This window comes from Natator depressus, chromosome 10 (assembly GCF_965152275.1).
Source record: "Natator depressus isolate rNatDep1 chromosome 10, rNatDep2.hap1, whole genome shotgun sequence".
Classification (NCBI taxonomy): domain Eukaryota; kingdom Metazoa; phylum Chordata; order Testudines; family Cheloniidae; genus Natator; species Natator depressus.
Window position 1 is genome coordinate 22,037,939 of NC_134243.1, and position 19,377 is coordinate 22,057,315.

The following is a 19,377-nucleotide window of genomic DNA, read 5'->3' on the forward strand; positions in this document are numbered from 1 at the left end:
TGAATGGAAACAGCCGTTATCTGCAGCTGACTTACAGGAAAAGTTCATCCATTCTTTGTGGCTGGAATTTTCAAAGATGCCTAAATGAGGTAGGTACCTAGTTCCCATTGACTTTCCATAGGATTGGGTACTGAATTCCGTCAGATGTCTTGAAAAAGACACCCATTTTTATGCTATTGTTTTATCTTGCTCCTCATATTGTCTCATTGTTTTTAACACACACTGGTATTTTTATATATAGTTAACAATGCCTTTGGTTCATTCCTACCAATTCCTGGAGCTCCATTCCTGCCTCCTTTTCCACAGGCCCCTGACTCCTCAACACAACAGCAATCACCACTATATTGCTATTATCAGTTACAGCACCCTTTAAAACTTTTTTTAAAATTTTTTTTTTAATGGCACTAGCGGTAGTCTCTGTTTTTAAGCACAGGGAATGGCTGTTTGTGTCAGTAATACTTTAAAATGTTTTTAAAAAATTAAAGGGGATTTTTAAGCAATTCACTATATTAATTTTTCTAAGTCAGTTACACTGGATAGGACATGCTAATGTTTAGCATTTAAGAAACATAGTTCAGCTGCAAAATCCCTTACACAAATGAAAGAAGTAAGGAAGGCCTAGAGTATGTAACACCTAGGATTGGGGTCTTATAACTGTAATTGTTGGCCATCCAGACAAGATTCCAGAACATCTAGAGTTATTCCTGAGCATGAAGGCCAGGACAATTACCCTGCCAACCTCTTTCGGGGCATTACTTCCATTTCAAAATAATGTAATCTAGTTCCTGTAAATCAATTTTGCATATTGACTACACAGTTGCTCTGCTGGCTTTGCTTGCTTTACCTAATGCATCTAGATTCATTGTATGTTCTTGGTTCTCACTTAGACCAATGAATTTTGGATTTCTTCCTGTCAACTACAATCTAAAGGCTATAGAGCTTATAGTTGCTTTGCTCTGTGGTTTTGGTTTTTTCTATATTACTGCATATGATATTAGGAATGCATCAGTTGAAGGAACTTTTTATATATATATATACACACAACTTTAAATTACTACTCGTTAATAGAGTATCAGAAAATATTTGACACTGCTAGTGCAGAGGTTAGTGCAAATATGTGTAGCTTCTCAGCCCAGCTCAACGCAACCCAGTCCAGACACATCAGGAGAAGCGTGAATTTTGCAGAGTTTGTTTAAGGATTTGTTTTATTTTAGCTCTAGTGGGAGAACTAAAATATATCTCTTGAACTAGCCAAATTCCAGCATTTTGCTCTAAGTAAACGTACTAACAATGCCAAGCAATGAAACACTTGGATTTTTCTCTGCTTACCCTTTATGAAGTGCTCTTACATTTTGATAATCAGGCCCTAAATGGATGACAATTGGAATAATCCAAATCAAAAATCCAAAACTAACTCTTCAGTACAGACTCTGATTGCCTATGTGTGTGGTTTTTCCTTGGCTCTACATGAAAATAATATCCTATCATGAGTCTTGGGTGTTCCTTAAGTCCTACTCATAATTTTCATGATCCTCACCACAGATTCAAATTTCACGCTGTGCTTGCAGCTCTAGAATCTTCTGTTAACGTTACAAATTCAGTTCGGCTGCTTATAAACATAAACATGCAGCAGTTATGATGAAGCAGCATTGGGACACAGTGACTTCTTCAAGAATGAACAGAAGTATAGTATAGAGAGGGATTGGCTACTTCATATAAGAGGCTTATTGTTATTGTAAGCACTTTTTTACTCAATGAGTTTGGATGAAGATTTATTGAGTAAACCAGCTGGTCCATTTAAAAATGCTTTAGAGATGTTACCAGACATGATGAGAGGTACTGCTTCCTGGACAGTGCACAACTTTTGGTCACTTAGGCATGAATTCACAGAGGTACTTAACCACCTAATACCCAGATTTAGGTGCCTAAATGCTGTTTTTAGGCACCACTGCAATCCACAAAACTCCTACTCAGCTACCGATAAAACCCTGTAGGTGCCTAAAATCACTCAGCATCTACTTTTTTGCAGTAAAAGTTCCCTAGGCACCTATGTTTCTGCCTCTGGGCCTGTGCATCCCTGCCTTACTCCAGGCATTCAGGCACCTATCTCCCACTTAAGACACAGAGCAAATTCACAAACCAGAGGAAGATAGGTGCTCCTCTGCCTTACATGCCAGGCCAATCCCCATGCTCAGAGGCTACTTAGATCTACACAGCCAAGGAGTAAAACCTCCTTCATAACCTTTTTCACAGTGGTTAGGGAATTCATGTGGGATGGGAGGAGACACCTGGTTCAAGTTCCCCCTCTGCCTGAGGAGAAGATATTTTAACAGGGGTCTCAGACCACCACTCTCTCTAACCCAATTAATATTTAATTAAAGTGGAACTACTTAAACAAAAGATTGAAGGAGACCCCCATCAGCATATCCCATAGCTCAGTGGTTAGGCAGGGCAATCACCCGAGAGGAGGCCGATCCCCCTTCAAATCCCTTTTCCTCATCTGGAAGAGGGAGTACTTGAACCAGGGGTCTCCTACATCCCAAGTAAATACCCTAACAATTGGGCTAAAGGTTACAAAGGAGGTCCTCCTCCTCATCTCTTTCCCCCAGCTGTTTTATGTAGTGCTAGGTAGTCTTTGAGCACCGCTCAAGCCCCTGAGTGACATAAGTTTTGATGACATAGGTGGTAGTGTAGACATAGTTGTTCCAATTAAAGAGTTACCTCACACACATTGGCAGCAGGTGAACCACTGGCTAGGGGAGGCTAGTCCCCGGCCAGCCCTGTCCCCCCACCCAAGGATTTGCCCCCTTCCCCTGCTGGGCCTTCCCCATCCTAGCCTCCAAACACAGGGCGGGTGGGTGGCAGGTAATCCCTCTCCCCGTGCAGCAGAGGGCAGGCAGTGCACACCCCCTTCCCTGAGCACAGGACGGGTGGCACCCCCCACCCCGAGCGCAGAGCAGGTGTTGCCGCCTCCCACCGCAAGTGCAGTACAGGGCAGGTGGTGCACGGGCCCCACTCCGGCCCAGCCTCCAAGTACAGGGCAGGCACCCCAGCGCCTGGGGCCCCCACAGCGCTTGGCAGCCCCAGCTACCCCAAGTCCTGGCTGCCATAACCCCAGCCCCAGCAGGCTTCTCTGAAAGAAGCAGCCTGACTGGGCTGGGACCAAGTCGGAAAGGCAAGCAGAGCTTTGGGGAGGAGCATGGATGGGGCCTCATCGGGCTGTTTAGGGAGGCACAGCCTTCCCCAGCCTATGCGACATGCTGCCAATGCTCACCCACCTTGCCTCCCTTTGTAAGAGAGGCACTGTGTTCCTGTGAGACAGTTGGCATTTTAAAGCATCAGGTTTTTGTGTTATCACAAAGCTACAAGTGTTGTGCACTCTCTCTCGGAACCAACCTTTAATTAAGGGAGGTATTCACAACCAAAGTGCAAGCAGGTCAGGCAGTCTGCTTTCTAGTCCCAATCTGCCTCTGAAGTCCTGGGCATTATCTAGGAAATTACATCACTGTGTGACAGTGCTGATAGGCTAGCATAATAAAGTTGTACCTGGATGCACAGCCTTCTGAAGACGCCCAACTGGTTCAGGCCATTGATTGTTAGGCATGTATACCCAAGAAGGCCAGCTATCCTCTTTCTAGCCTATTTCTGGCTTCTCAACTTTCATGTCCCATTGTTGGTTCCCCAGTGATATTATTCTGCTGTTTTTGTGGGCTTAATTTGGACATGAACCTTCTGCTGTATTTTCTTCTCCTCAAGAACAGCCCCTTTCTCTTTCTTCTTGATAAAAACCGAATGCTATGACTAACAAAGTGGATGAGCTTAATCATGTGTCCCGAAATACCAATTCTAAAGGGTTTTATATGTTAATTTGGTAACATACTCATTTCTATGCATATTGCACATATTCAAGGACAAATGAGATTTCTAATAGATAGCATGGATTAAACTACATGAAGTGAAAATTACTAACAGCTGGAGGGAAGGTGCTGGGATGGCAGCTGGCCATCAGGAAACAATGAAGAGATAACGAAGAGGCAGATAATGGGTGTCTGTCCACAGACAAATGCCTTTTAAGTGCAGGAAGCCACAAAATTGAACTAAAGAGACAAATTTTTAAAAAAGAAAAAAAGTTATTTTTTAAAAGTCCTAACCTCAAAGCTAGAAGAGCAGAGTGGAAAGTTGGCAACAATCAATTAAGCAAAGCAAAGGCCACATGGTAAAATAATTAATAAAACAACAATTAATTTTATTTTTATGGCCTCTTTCCATTTTAGCATTCCAGGCACCTCATAGAAGCAGCAGAGTAAAACTACCACTAAAATACTTTCCCAACATTAAAATAAAAAATATTTTAATGCTGCTTTTAAAACAGATCAGATCCTGGTCAATTCTCATTTCAAGTGGCTTGGAAATGTCCCAGATTCAGAGGCACAAAGGCTAAAATATGAACTACAGTACCTAATCTAGTCCTGTAAGCCCTTCAGACCCAAACATCCTACTTCCCTCCAACTACATGGGTGGGTTTAGACAGTAGAGCTCTTTGCCTAAAAAGAGGCAGAGCTAAAGAGCACAGATCAGCGTGTTTGGCAGCAGCTCTTTCTGCAATCTGCTAGTGCCACGTGAGTGCCTGAGAATCACACTGGGACTTCATGAGATCCAGATTCCAGGGGTTAACTACTTTCTGTTGCTCTGAGAGAGCAAGATGAAATACAGGGTGTCAGAAGGTGTCTGTATATATCCTGTACTTTTAGAACAGTGTTATGTTTTTAATTGTTATCACAGACAAAACTCTGCTGAAAATGTAAGCTGACAAAAGAGCATGCAGTGACCCACAACAGCCTCAGGACTTTGGACTATAAGAGTCACTTTCAACTCTGGCTTCTTGAGCAGCAGCTCACTATATATATGTCAATAAGCACTTCTGAACATGAACATTTTTCTTTATTTATTGCCTTTGCCTTGCCAGGGTAATATATAGTTATGGTTTCTTAAGACAGAGGTTTTGTTTTATTTATTTATTTTCCCCTCCTAATTCTTGTGTGAGTAGAGGAAATTCTTTGGGAATGAATAGAAGCTATTTGGTGTATAAAATCTTGTCCTTTTTTGGCTCTCTCTCACATCGTGTCATCTAGTTATTTTTCCGAATGATTCCAATGTGTTTGCCTCAACAATTCTGCCTGTTGGGGTTATTATTATTATGTACTATTAGTCTTCTCATATTTTTGCAAGCACAGTTCCACACTTCTGTTCTGAAATATATTTTTCTTTATTTTCATATGGTCCTCCTATTAACTGGGAGGAAAAATGGAATGAATATATAGGTTGATACATTGCATCCACCTGCCTTTTGAAATTCTATACCTCTATTGCATTTTCTGAATTTCCAATACATTCTCTCAATTTGTGATGACGAGGACCTCTCAAAAACAAGTTTTAAGTCAAGATAGTCACCCAAAAATTGAGAAACAAATTAATAGACACTTGAAAATTTTACCCCAAATCCTTTTAATCCTTGAGTGTGTCAGTTGTCACCATCCCTCTGTGTTATTTTGCCATTTCAAGTGTTAATGTACTGTGTTTAATGTCAAATGGATGTAGTAGACTAATCACACAATAGGAGCTGTGGAGGCTCTGAAAAAAAATCTAGCCACTTAATTAAGTGCCTAAACATAGATTTAGATGGCTAGCATTAGGCACACAACTTAAAAAAACTGGCCTTCATTTTTCAAGTCATTGTATGGCTGCAGATCTCATACTAACTTATTGGAAACTGTAGTCAGATAAACACACAGGCACTCATATGTGTTTGGCTGGCATTGAAAAATGCCAATCTTAAGGTTAAATCACCTGCTGAAACAGATACCATGATCCTAAGAAAAGCTCATTTTATGGCACACTTTAAAATAAAGGGCTTCCTCAGACTGACCAGCTTTCCTGCTGAATGGTTTAGCCTACAGTATCTGTAATTTGATTGTTCTGCCCTCAGAGACTGAAGGAACTGCAAAGTATTTCCAGAGCATTCTCAGGGAAAGTATTGTGCTTCTGACAAACCACTCTAAGGCTTTATTGGTAGCACTTTATTTTTTGGCCTCTTGAAATATACTCTATTGAACTAGCTACTGTGCGTGTGTACCAATACCCTCCAATGGATGCAATCAGAATAATCCAGCCATGTGTCTTAGATACCATACTGCTAACAGTTAATGAAAGATTTTCCTTATGAACAAATGGAAGGGACATATGGTTTTTAGAGAAGGAGGATGTGAGTTCTACCTCTGCTGGTGCTGTGCTTTTCCAAGTAGCTATAGTATGCAACATAGTAACAACTCAAATATCTAGGGGCCACAGATTTGTTACAACACTACAGAGAAAAGTCCTGCACTGGCTGAAGAGAAGGCAGTGTGTAGAATGACCCCAAAGCTCTTTTCCATCTCTAATGTCTGATTCTCTTGCTAATGTTATGTTAAATATGCCATGTGTCTGTATTTACATAATAAATTCAAATCCTTGCAAATATCCAGTTGTTGCTGGATCCTCGTTCTTTTCTCCTCTCAATTTTTTATCATGTAACACTTGTATAAATGCTCATTCTTTCATATGGATAAATTAGAATTAATAAATTAAAAATCACAGCTATCCAGCCACTACTTTAATTGTGAACCACTACCATAAAAAAATCCTAAATGACAAAATATACCTAAAACATCAAGTTTTTATAGGACTAACAAACAATATGTATACATTGATTAATCAAATAAAAACTTTATAAAAACTAGTCTGTAAACACAGTAACCAGCAATGTAACATTTATATATGAAAAATAGGCCTAAAATCCTCAAACATATCTAGATGTCCTTAGAGTTGATATGTAATACATTCTTCAGGATACATGCATTCATGCCCTTAATCCATGGAAGGTACAGATTCCTTTGTCCATTTCATTATAAATATTCTTGCTACTGATTACATTACTCCTGCAAGCCTTCTTACATCTAGGGAAAGCCAAGAGGAGTCCTACAGCAGAAAGACCCAGAGAAAAGCAGTCAAGGATTCTAACTAGACAAAGCAAAGGCCACAGAACACACTAATAGATTAATGATGAAGTGAGCTGTAGCTCACGAAAGCTTATGCTCAAATAAATTGGTTAGTCTCTAAGGTGCCACAAGTACTCCTTTTCTTTTTGCGAATACAGACTAACATGGCTGTTACTCTGAAACTAATAGATTAAATACTTGTACTAAGCAGATGTGTTAAGTGATTGAAACCCTCTGGATGTCCCCATAAATTGTCATAACCATTCTCTCTCTCTCTCTCAACCTTGTCCATTTTCTTCTCAGAGAAATTCAAACAGTTGGGTAAAATCTAACCCTTTACATCATTTGTCTTTTATTTCAAAAATATTTTTCCACCTACCATATACATTCACAGTACTGCTTTGGCCCTTACCACAATGTCCAGTATCTGGAATTTTACAATACATACCAAGCTATTGGACTTTTAATTTTCAAGTCAATCTTTTAGGCTGAGGATTAAGAGGCCTACTCATGAAATAGCAGTTACTCATGTGACATTCCATTCCATATTCTTTATGAAAATATGCTTATTAATATGACATAACTGAGACGTACTTTATGCAAGATGGCTCATGTAAGATATCATTGGAAAGGTTCTGATTTACTGAATGTGAGTATCCAATTTGTATGCCTGTATCATTTCTGTATCTGAAGTTAAGAATATTAACTATGTATCTGTATTTCAAATGTGTTACTTTGGGTGTCAACCCCACCCAGCTCTTCAGGTACAACAATGGAAAACCCAGACAGGACTAATGGGCTATTAGCAGAAACAACAGACTGTGAAAGAGCTTAGTCTTCCTGTGAACCCTGAAGAGAGCCATTGCTCATAGGCTGCCACAGCCATGCAGAAACAGAGGTCTGAGTCACCTGGTGCAGGATACCCCTTCTCCCCTTTTGGCATGCCAGTGATTTTCCACTAGAAAAGACAAAGAGTTCCCACCTTACACAAGAGGTATATAAGGCAGGGGAAAGACATCATCATGGTTCTCTTCTGCCTCCCCACCCAAAGACACAGAAAGACCTGGAAGCTAGAACTGAACATGGGGGAGAAGGATTGAGCGCAAGCTGGAAGGGCGTCCAGCTTATGAGTAATAATACTTGAGGTCTCAAGAGAGAGACCAGTGCAGCTGCCTTTCAAGACTTTCTGTAATCTGCCTGCAACAATATCTAGGGTGAGAAATGCTATTTGTAACCAATTTCTTTAGTGAAACTAGTTTAGTTTGCATGTTTAGTTTCATTTTCTTAGTAATCTGCTTTGTTCTGTTTGCTACCCCTTTTATCACTTAAAATCTGCCTTTTGTAGTTAATAAAATTTGTTTTGTTTATAACATAACCCAGTTTCTGTAATTTCTAACTGGGGGAGGGGGGGCGAGAAGTTGTGCATACCTTCCTCCATACTGAGGGAGGAGGCAGATTTCATAATATACCTTTGGGTCTGCACTCCAAGGGAGGTGGGCACCTGAGAGCTGAAGCAAATCACTTAAACTGAGTCTTCCCAGAGCTGATTTGCAGCTGGGTGTGGCCCTATGTGTGTGTGTTAGAGGAGACTTTAATAGCCTGGCTCAGCAAGAGAGGTTAAAGGGGGCCCATGCTGGCAGAACAGGTAGACTCTGTGGTATCTCAGCACATCAGGTGGCTTCCCAAAGGGGCCAACCCATCACAACTTACTATAACAATATTTTTTCTACAAATCATAAAATAAGGCACAGAAACCATACTCCTCACTTAATTTATTATGTCCATTAGTTTTCTGCTCATCCTTTGTTTGGACACTTGCCATATACTGACCCCACAGAGTACAAAACTAAATGAACTGGCATAGGTGGAATTATACAACAGACCTTCTCTATGGGATGGTACATAAACCACCGCATGTCATTCACTCACAATTTCAGGTTTTTTGCCCATTGTTTCTCTACTATTTAAACAGGAAAAAATACAGTTACTGGAGAGTAATTTCCCAACAAATTAGGAGAAATATGAAATCCTACAACTGTATCAAAAATTACTAAAAAACACATCAGGAAATTGGGGATAGATGGGAGAAATATCTCCTCTAATTCTTTATAATGTACCAGATATATTGGTCCTAATTATTATCCATACCAGTCACAATCCTGTAAGATGCTGAGCATCCTCAACTGTATCTTCACTGCAAGTTAAAAGTACTCAGCACATTTCAGGAGACTCTAAGCACTGTGCAGGAACATAATGTTATAGGTAAGTAAGAATGAGTAAAGTATGCCTAACAAATAGGACCATGTCCTATAGAACTAAAACTAGAGTTGAGAACTCCTGGAACAATACAGTAGAGAACAAATTAACTGAGATGTGGCTGTACCTGGAATGCTTCGTAGAATAGTCAAGCCTTCCGAAGAATTTGAAGAAAGACGAAAAACAAGCAAACAGTTTCCGAGGCTGCATTAAAGAAGTGACAAAATAAATGAAATGTTGGCAAAGGAAAAAAGAGCCTTGATTTATTCTGAGAATTCGACAACGTGGTGTTAAAAACCCTAACCTTTGTTACCACACCAGGGTAATTGCCCCAGTTATAGCAATGATGAAAAATTTTAAGGAGACAAAGCTAGTGTAGATGCAGCCAGTAAGCAGTCAAGAATCTGCATGGAGCACAGAGTGCAGGAGGCGTGGAGGCAGAAACGAGTACAGAGGTGTAAATGTGAATTATGCAAAGTCTTGAAGGTGAAGACAAAAAGCTTGAATACAATGCACAAAGAGTATAAGTCCATGAAATAATTTTAAAAGAGGGAATACATAGTTCTACTGGTCAGAGGAAGATGATCTTAGTAGCAGTGTCTTAGTTGCACTGAAATGGGGATACATTGAACGCTTTAGTAAAAGTTAACCAGAGTGGCCCGATTGACTTAAACAGGGATGCAGGGGTGGAACTCAAATAAGAACTTGGCCCACAGAATACACTATTTTTGTAAATTCTTTGAGGAGGAGTAATCTGTACATATGTCCTTCACTGGATATCCCTCCTACATAGGAAATGATAGATGCAGTCGAAGCATGCAATTTGATTTCTTATGGGTTTTTAAGCCTTCATCAGATGTTTATTAGCATGCCAGTAAATACCTACATCTAGTTGGGCAACCCTGGTATACACCAGCTTCTGCCAGAATAACAGGCCCCAAGACCATCAAGGTCAATAAACATATTAAGGGGGTGACTTGTGTTCAAACAAGGCATCCTCAGCATTCCCTCCCTGGCAGAGTGGTGGCTAGGGAAAGGGCATTGCTAAGGCTGCCCATGCTACACTGATTCAGGACATTGCTGCTACAGTCTCCATCAGCCATTTCTGGAGGTAAATGTCCCTTCTGATGAAGTAAGCACCAGCTAGAGTAAACTGAAATGCTATATGGGGCTAACTGATGCCTTTCACCTGCCATGTGCAAATCTAGTATATTGGTTAAATTATGTAATGGCATGTCTGCATCAGATGATTACTTAGACTGTAAGCTCCTTGGGATAGCCCTGCAAGGATACAAAATTTATATCTGCATCTGATCCACAAAAATGGTCTGTGGATATCTGCAGATTTGCAGGGTTCTATGTCTTATTGTTCTGTGTTTGTATAGTGCCTAGCACAATGGGATCCTGGTCCATGACTAGGTGCTACAGTAATACATATAAATACCTGGTCCTAGGTGCTACAGTAATACATATAAATAACAATACACATGCATAGACTGTAATGGGGGAGGCAAAGGATTGGCCAATTTGTATCTACATGCCCAAGTTCTATCAACGCCCTGACTGTATATCACCTCCACGGAACCTGTATGATTCATTTACATATTTGTCCTGCAGTATTTCATATTGCTCTATGAAGACAATAAAATAAAGGGGAGAATAAACACAACCAGCATAGCCTAAGATGACATAGAAGGCAACAGACCAACTGGAGAAAGCAACAAAAAAACCCAAAGACTGAACACTTCTTTTCATAAATCTTCTGCCAGTGAGAGCTACTGATCCTCAGTCACCTATAAGAAAATAACAGAAGCAACAGACCAAACAAACTCACAGTCCAAAGCATAAGTATATACTTAAAGCATCCACAGCTAAATGCTAAGATGCATGTGGTAAAGCTGGCAATAGCATCCTATTGTATACTGTAAGCTGTGGATTAAAATGAATTAAGGATAAAACATGAAATAGAAAAAGTCAAAGCTACAATATATCAATGTCAGGATGAATATGCTTTACAGTCAGATGGACTCAAAGAACATGTTTGCATACAGGATCATAAAAGTAATGCCTTGAAGCTTTCAGACACTCAAGATTCTTGTCTACCCTAGTCACTGGCTACTGCAATGTGCCATGGTGCCTTGCCCACCACTGAGATGGTGAGATAAAGGTGGATAGAGATGGAGTATCTTAAAAACCAGGCTGTTTATAACACTGACAGGCACATTATCTCACATATAGTCCAGTTTCCCACTGTGCCTGGAGATACTGACTTACAGAGCTTTCTCCAATGTACAATCAATAGATTTTTTTTCAAACAAAGGTGTCCCTTCAGGCCCCTATTCATATGTTCCTTCTCTCCCTTGCCTGCCTTTCACATGGTCCTTTAAACATCTCCTTCTCCCCACATCTTTATAAGCACTGGCTGAGAAGCAGAACAACCTGCATTATAAAGTGCCCTTCCCAGCATGCTTTGTTGAGAGGAAATTGACAAATAGGCCTCCTTTCCTCCTCTTAAGTGGAGAAATCCTGCTTTGCCCTGAGTCCATTGTCCAGTTAATCTCCCTGGACCTATTTAAATTCCTCCTGAAACCAAGACTAGGGGAAAAGGGGAGACCTGACTCATCCTTCTCTCAAGGTACCAGTCACAGGGCCCTAACAAATACAGAGAATAATTCCTCCTTTTTAAACAGCACATAGTATTTTCTTCCCCTAGGCTTTTTTCTAATTTCCAATGACAGTTTGCTCTGTCACCAAGTTATAGCTGAAATGGTACTAAAAGCAGCCAGATTTCAATACAGTTATTGTTTGCAGTATTCTAATGAGGTTGGCAAGTAAAACCATGCTAGAATCGTATTACCATGATGTTACTAGCAGTTTTGACTGCTGTACTGACATATCTAAATGTTCTCTTTCCTTTTTAATGTATTCATGTACCGTGAAAAGGAGGAAGAAGAAAGGCAGTCTGCTTGTTGGAACAAAAGAAAGGCAGAGTCCATTTGGGAAGTGCTCAGATACTATATTGAGAGTGTCAGATAAGAAGATAAAATGTATTCAAAGGATTATTCTGTATCTGCAGAATTCCTTACAGTCAACATAGGGAATGCTACAAATACTGAAAGGTAACCTTATTTATTTATCAAAGGCAAAACTGACAAGTTTGTAAGGGTGATATCAATATGATGGTAGTAGTAAATATTCGTTTGACACCTGGCAGAAACTGGAAAGAAGGATTATGATCAACCCCCTCTTAGCTCCTGCTTGGACCATCCCCCTCTGCCCTCATCTTCATCTGCTGCGGCCTGATGGTATCACAACTCACTGGGATAAGATATCTCTGTCCAGACCCCTTAACTGAGACAGACAGGGGAGCAGGTTACAGAAGCTATTTACCCTTCAAAACTTCTCATTAGATATTATAGAGATTTCTTCTCTTTGAGGACATTATGTGAAATCACCCACACAACAGTAATCCTACAAAAACAAGATATATGAAAAAACAGAGAGAAAATGGAATTAAAACAAAATTATTGGTTTTCTTAATATATCTAGATGTATACTTCTCATAAGTTAAACTAGATAAGGCATTCTCATCTTAATGATAGACAGAGGGAGAAAAAAAGATGGGATATATATCCCACATGACAAAGGAGTTAATGTGGTCCTAAGAGACCATTTATGCTACCTGGCTGCACCTGGAGGGACAGCCAGGCTTAGGGCAAGATGAAGTCCAGGTGAGGAGGGGCTGTATAGTAATTATAAAAGCAGGATGTTTAGAACAGAAGGGAGCTGCAGGGAAAGGAAAGAGTCTGCAGTCATGCTCTAGAATTGAAGGTGATGGTGTGAAGCCCCAGAGGAAAGGGATAAGGACCAATGTAGAACCCTGACAGAAAGGTGTGAGGATCATGGAGCCTGGAGTTGGGGCTGAAAATCTTTCATGAGGACATTTGGATTATTTGTTGGACTTTGTTACCTAGGAATGGGTGGACTAAGAGTATGCCTACACTGCAATTAGGTACCCAAGGCTGGCTATACCAGCTGACTTGGGCTTGTGGGCTTCAGGCTAAGGGCCTGTTTAATTGTGGTGTACAAGCCCAGGCTCTAGGACTCTGAAGTGGGAGGGTCCCAGAGCTCAGGCTGCAGCCTGAGCCTGAATGTCTATTCCACAATTAAACAGCCCCATGAACCTGAGTCAGCTGGCACAGGCCAGTCACAGGTATCTAATGGCAGTGTAAGCATGCTCTAAATGGTGACTTGATGGGAGGGCTCTGTTACAGGAAGAGACACCTCCACAGTGGCAGAGTTACTGTTGGTAGAGGGCACTAGAGCGGAGAGACCCTGTTATGCCACTCCCAGGTAAGAGGGCGGGGGGGTCAGCGGTTAGTGTACTCTTTTTCACATGTCTGTAAAGGAAGTTTCTGTTCCGAGATTCTCTTGTTAGAATCAGCTCCTGTTTCTGTGGCTGGACTCCTTCACTCAGTAAGCCCCACCCTTCCCACCTTCTTAATCAAGGGCAGACCACGCACCACAAAGCAGTTTGCTCTACTTACTTACACACACAACAGAGTTATGTGGCCTCTACTCCTGTTTTGAAGTGGAGTAGATCAAAGTGCATTACAGAACTTTCAGTGTACACCAGCAGGGTCAAGATACGCACTTAGTGAGCAACAGGGTAGATTTACACTTGAACTTGCTGCTAATTAAGTGTTTGTGTACAGATAGCCGGTGAGGATACAAAGACCTGTGAACAATTACTGTTAGCTTCCCCTCACATGCTCAATAACTGAGCTTAAATACTGCCTTTCAGAGACACCAATGGCTGCTTGTAGCCATTTTAATTCACACTCTTTGGTCAATTTCCCCCACATAGATTTTTTGCCTTTCTCATCAACTATGAATTATGGCTAGAGGTCTAAACCCTCTGTTGGGGGAAGCTTTATTTAAAACAGAAACATAAATGCAAAGAAGTTCCTGCTTCTGTAATAGGGGCCAAACACAACAGGACTCCCCTGAACCAAAGTGTAATGGGATGGGGGGTGGGGTCGGGGAGGGAAGGTGACTTGTTTCAGCCAAACACCAAAGAAGAAGAGGAACCTCCCCTGCTGGCTTCCAATTCTCCAACTGCAGAATTCATGTCAGGCACTGAAACTGGATTTATTTGTATGCCTATGGTACAGCAAGTAAAACCTATTGGAAAATGCTATGACACAAAGCCGGAGATCTTGAGTTTGAGAGGCAAAAGGTTCATACACAAGCCTGGCTGCAGCTGTCTTGGGAACTAGGCTCACTAAAAGCTTCTATGAAATAGAGAAAGGATACAAGAGAAAACAAGTGTCACCAAATGCTTTATATATACAATTACAGATTTTTGTAGAAATTCATCAATGTTTGCCAAACATCATACTTTAACTTTACTGGAAGAGGCTATATTTAGTAGTTTTCTATGTAGCATCTTTTCCCCCCCTAAAGCCACACTTCCTCAAGTAGGTTCACGGCTTATTCTTGCTGTCTGACCTGATCATCTCATATTGGTGAGGTATCACTGTAATTGTTGCAGTGAAAGGTGGTGATGAAGTGCTGTTTTCTCTCTGACATTTCCACCACAACCCTTAAATGCTGTTTTTTATGAAGTGGAGTCAATGCCCCCTTGAAAGACCTTAAGGGAGAAACTTAGTAAATCAGCACACTTGTTATAACACTGCATTAATCTACTCAGGTATTATATACCAAACATATTTTTTAATTAATTTGCTTCAGTTGTGTTTGCACTCCTTTTGGGCAATATTTCATATGCTAGCAAACAAATGCAGGGAGGACTGTTTACTGAAAAAGCAAATCTTAAGTGAATGCTGCAGAATATTAATGGAAAAGCAAATTTCACAAGCATTCGCACTTGAAATCTGAGCATTACAAAAATCATGCTCTTGTTTCTATTCCTGTGTGTCCAAAGTTCAAATTTTGAATAGCAAATATTCACAACAAACTGCTTATGAGCAAGCTACAATTATTCAGCAAATATCCCACTGTTTGCAGCAAACATCTCCACAAACAACCTTAATTCTACATTTCCTAACTTTTGAGTGCTTGACTTTGCAATCTTAATGTTCATTTATCAGAGTTTTTATGTGATATGAATACACACTTATAGAAAAAAGTTACAATAGCTTCAGATGACAAGTATTCATTAAACACTTTCTCTGCTAGTCTATACATATAGTGTTCCTGTAGCCTATCAATATATTGAAATAATTGGATATAAATATGTGCATTCTGCAATACAGTATGTGTATGCTACGTGGACATTCTTAGATTGTTTTACAGTAATCAATTAACAATTACTATTTCATGGTTTATATTCTTCCTGAACAGCATTAACAATTATTGACAGAGCCACTTGGAACAGGATTTCCTTTAATGACACTTTTTTGTAAAGCTTCCTAGACATTATACACTACACATTCTCCTGAAGGTAATAGTACAAATAAGGGAGACTTCTTGTTAGCAAGAGGCAGAAAAAAATGCCATTCTTAAATAGCAGAGAACCTTTAAAGAGCCACATGTGGAACAGATGCCTTGTCGACCCCAGCAGGCTGTGGGAAACGGTTATTACATGTCCTCTAGACAGCTTAACAGATACAATACTTTCCTATCATCAGTGAGACTCCGCTCCTAAGTGACAAGATTCAATGAGTTCAGCTCAGTCTTTGAGAGATATTAGGTCACAATCAAACTAGTTGATCATATTAAAAAACAGACTCAGACCAACAAAAGCCAAGCAATTCAGAGTGAAGCATTAATTTCTTGGCAAACAAACAATCCTTTAACCTTTGTGCCTAGACATCAGATGCTAAACAGAGGCATTCATGAAATCACGAATGCTTGTGCAGGAACAATTGTTAAAACATGTATTCTTGATTTGATTTAGTGCTGTTACAACCTGTTCTTGTGTGAGTCCATAATAGGAATCTTAGTATTATTTTAATTTATATTGCAGTAACATCTATAGGCCCCAAACAAGGATCAGGGGCCCATTGTGCCAAACATCGCCCCACCTCACCACCCCCACCCCAAAATGATGGTCTCAAAGAGCATAAGTCACTTTTGTCTCCATCTAATAGTCATTCTATAATGGTAAGAAAAGCAATAATTTGCTTATAGAGGAAATGTATATATTTAACAAGCTATGCAAGTGTTATTCTGTATTCTTAGGAGCTGATATGTAAGCATAAATAATGGAAATTAGGTACTTAAATATTTATTAATTTAAATATGAAATATAGTATGGACCAATAAATGAAACATTTTCATTCTCAAAAGTGATGATGCTTTTGGATTACAGGAGCACAAAACAGTGTCTTGGAAAGAAAACTGATAAACTTTTAGAGTCTATTTTCTATGTCCTTGAAGTGTGTGTAGTCATTACCTCTGTGCAATTTGGACAAAATACTACCAAATTAAAATTCTTCACTCACTCACAGCTCTGGTAGAGAACCAGGACTCCCCCTCCCCAACCATCCCCTATAAATTAAAAAAACCCAATACACGCATTGTATATATGTGTCCCTCCTAGAATTTTGTTGGGCAAGGTTCAGCAGAGAGTAAGTTCTTATTGCAGAACTATACACTCCTCCAGCTAAGAGTTTATAAGGTAAACACCAAGACTGCTTAACTATAGTGCAGTGAACAACTCAATAATTAATCACAAGTAATAATCATTAATTAGTCACAAAAGGCATTTTAATATAGTGTGGGATGATACGGCCTCTGGGAGGTCAGCACTAAACTAACATGAATGTTGATTTACTCCTCTTTGATTGTTTCTCTGACTCCTTCCAGCATTTTGAAGTTGTAAAGCAATATTCAAGTACTAAGTATTTATTATTATTATTCTGAAGGGTGACAGGGATCAGTGAGCTCAAGCTAAAGATATGGCAGTAAGGTCTTGAGAAGATTAACATTTTAAGGCTACCTGCATGGTAACATACAAAGATGATTCATACTTAGTGCTGCTACTGTACCATCTTTTACCACTCATGAACACAAGGAAAATCCAGTGAGAAAGTACTGTACGCTGCATAAGACTTATAACCAGTAAAGAAAGTGCAGGGCTAGATTCTCCAGTGCAACGGGGCTGTGTTGCACCACATTGTTGGCATATTATGCTCCTAAAAGCCACCATAACCAGATATGGGAGGATCAGCCCAACTAATGACAGTGGGAATTCACTACACTTGCTGATCACTGGCCAAAAGCTCAGCACAGAGTGGGCTCAAGATTAGGGGAGCATAAAGGCTACCTTTGCATGGCCCTCTTAGGCCACACTCTGCTCTCACTGGCTGTAGTCAAGGATCTAGGCCATAATGTTGAACAGTGCTAACTCGTGCGCAACTTAATACTTTTTACTCAAATCTGTAATAAATATTCTATATACAGTATTTTCTTAAGGTGCAATAATGAAACCAGCAAATCTGATTCCATCATAGATTTATAGTTCCATGCTGATTTTTTTTTTTTTTTTTTTAACAAAAATCAGCTACATTTGGTAAGGCCTGATAGGATTTAACCAGTGAAGAAAATGTAGAAATCTGAAACATATCACGTGGGACTGAAGCTCAGACACCTGTGAAATTGAGGCTTCAGACACGCACTGTACATCTGTTGCAAATGAAGCATATGCATTCAGTAAAGCAAAGTATTCAGGACTATTCTTGCAAGACAAAGGCTGACCTATGATAAGATTTCACCGTCATAAATACAGTTTCAATGGGAATAAAATATGTATATTAAACACAGGGAAAGTTAAAATTAACTTAAAAATATACATTGGCAGGTAGATGGATTAGAAGCCTGAGTAGGTCTTTTTGCATCTCTAATTTCTGTGATTCTATTAAATTACACTTAAGAGAGAAGAACTGTACTAGGGTCAGGAGAGTTGAATACTTAGATAAGAAACATCCAAGGAACACTAGTATTACAGGAAGTGGTGCTGGTAATTTAGCAGCTTTATCCTCCCACTCAGTCAGTACTAAACAAATATTCCACCATAATTGTAGGAAGTAGTATACAGCTCAAGGTACTGTTTTTTCCCCCATAACATATAAAATCACTGGTAGTCACTAAGGCTAGATCTTCAAAGGTATTTAGGGGCCTATCTCTTATTGAAATCAATGGGAGTTAGGAGCCTAAATACCTTTCAGGATCTGAGCATAAGGACCTCATCCAAAGTCTAGTGGATTCAATGAAAATATTTCCATTGATTTCAATGATCTTTGGATCAGCCCCTAAAAATTCAATGGCACTATTGCGAGAGTATGAGCACAGGCCAAATTCCACTCTGCTGATTACATCCTGTCAACCAACATCAATTCTGCAATTTCTACTCATTACATTATTCTTAGCCTCCTAAACTATTGTGTACTATTGCTTTGCACGATTTAAAAGCTGCTACATTACACTGCAGAAATGGCTCCATTTCTGTGGAAATGATCCCTGTCCAAAGTTTGCATATTTTGCAAAAGCATGAGAAGCCTTTTGTAGAGATGAAAAGCATTGCATTCAGTAAGTGTAAGATTTGTATGATTTCTAAGTGACTGTAAATAACCAAGGAAAATAACAAAAATTGGTATATTTCTAAATAAAAAAAGGATTAGATCACAAAATAGAAACATGCTCTGAATGCTAAGAGGAGAGATAATGGAGAGTGAGGATCAAAAAACAACAATGCTGCACAGAATTACTGTAGTCCTGTGGATAATGACAAGATACAATGCAGTATTCAATTCATCAAATGCGTACAGCATCAGACTTAAATGACTGAAATACAATCAGTGATATGACAATACTTATATCATCAAGAAAGAAAAAATATAAGATTATAAATATACAGTATGCATATGAAAGCCTTTCTGCTTTGGAATTCACTCCCTGCCCCCTTCCCCCAATTGTCCTTGTCTTTGAAATAGCCCAAATCTGTCAACATTCCAGGCATGCTGCTAAGCCTATATGTTTGTGTGGGCATTTGTGGAGGGCTGAGACAGTTGGAATGGGTATTTTGGTGGCAATGTAAGCTGTGGGAGACTCTGATTTGTAA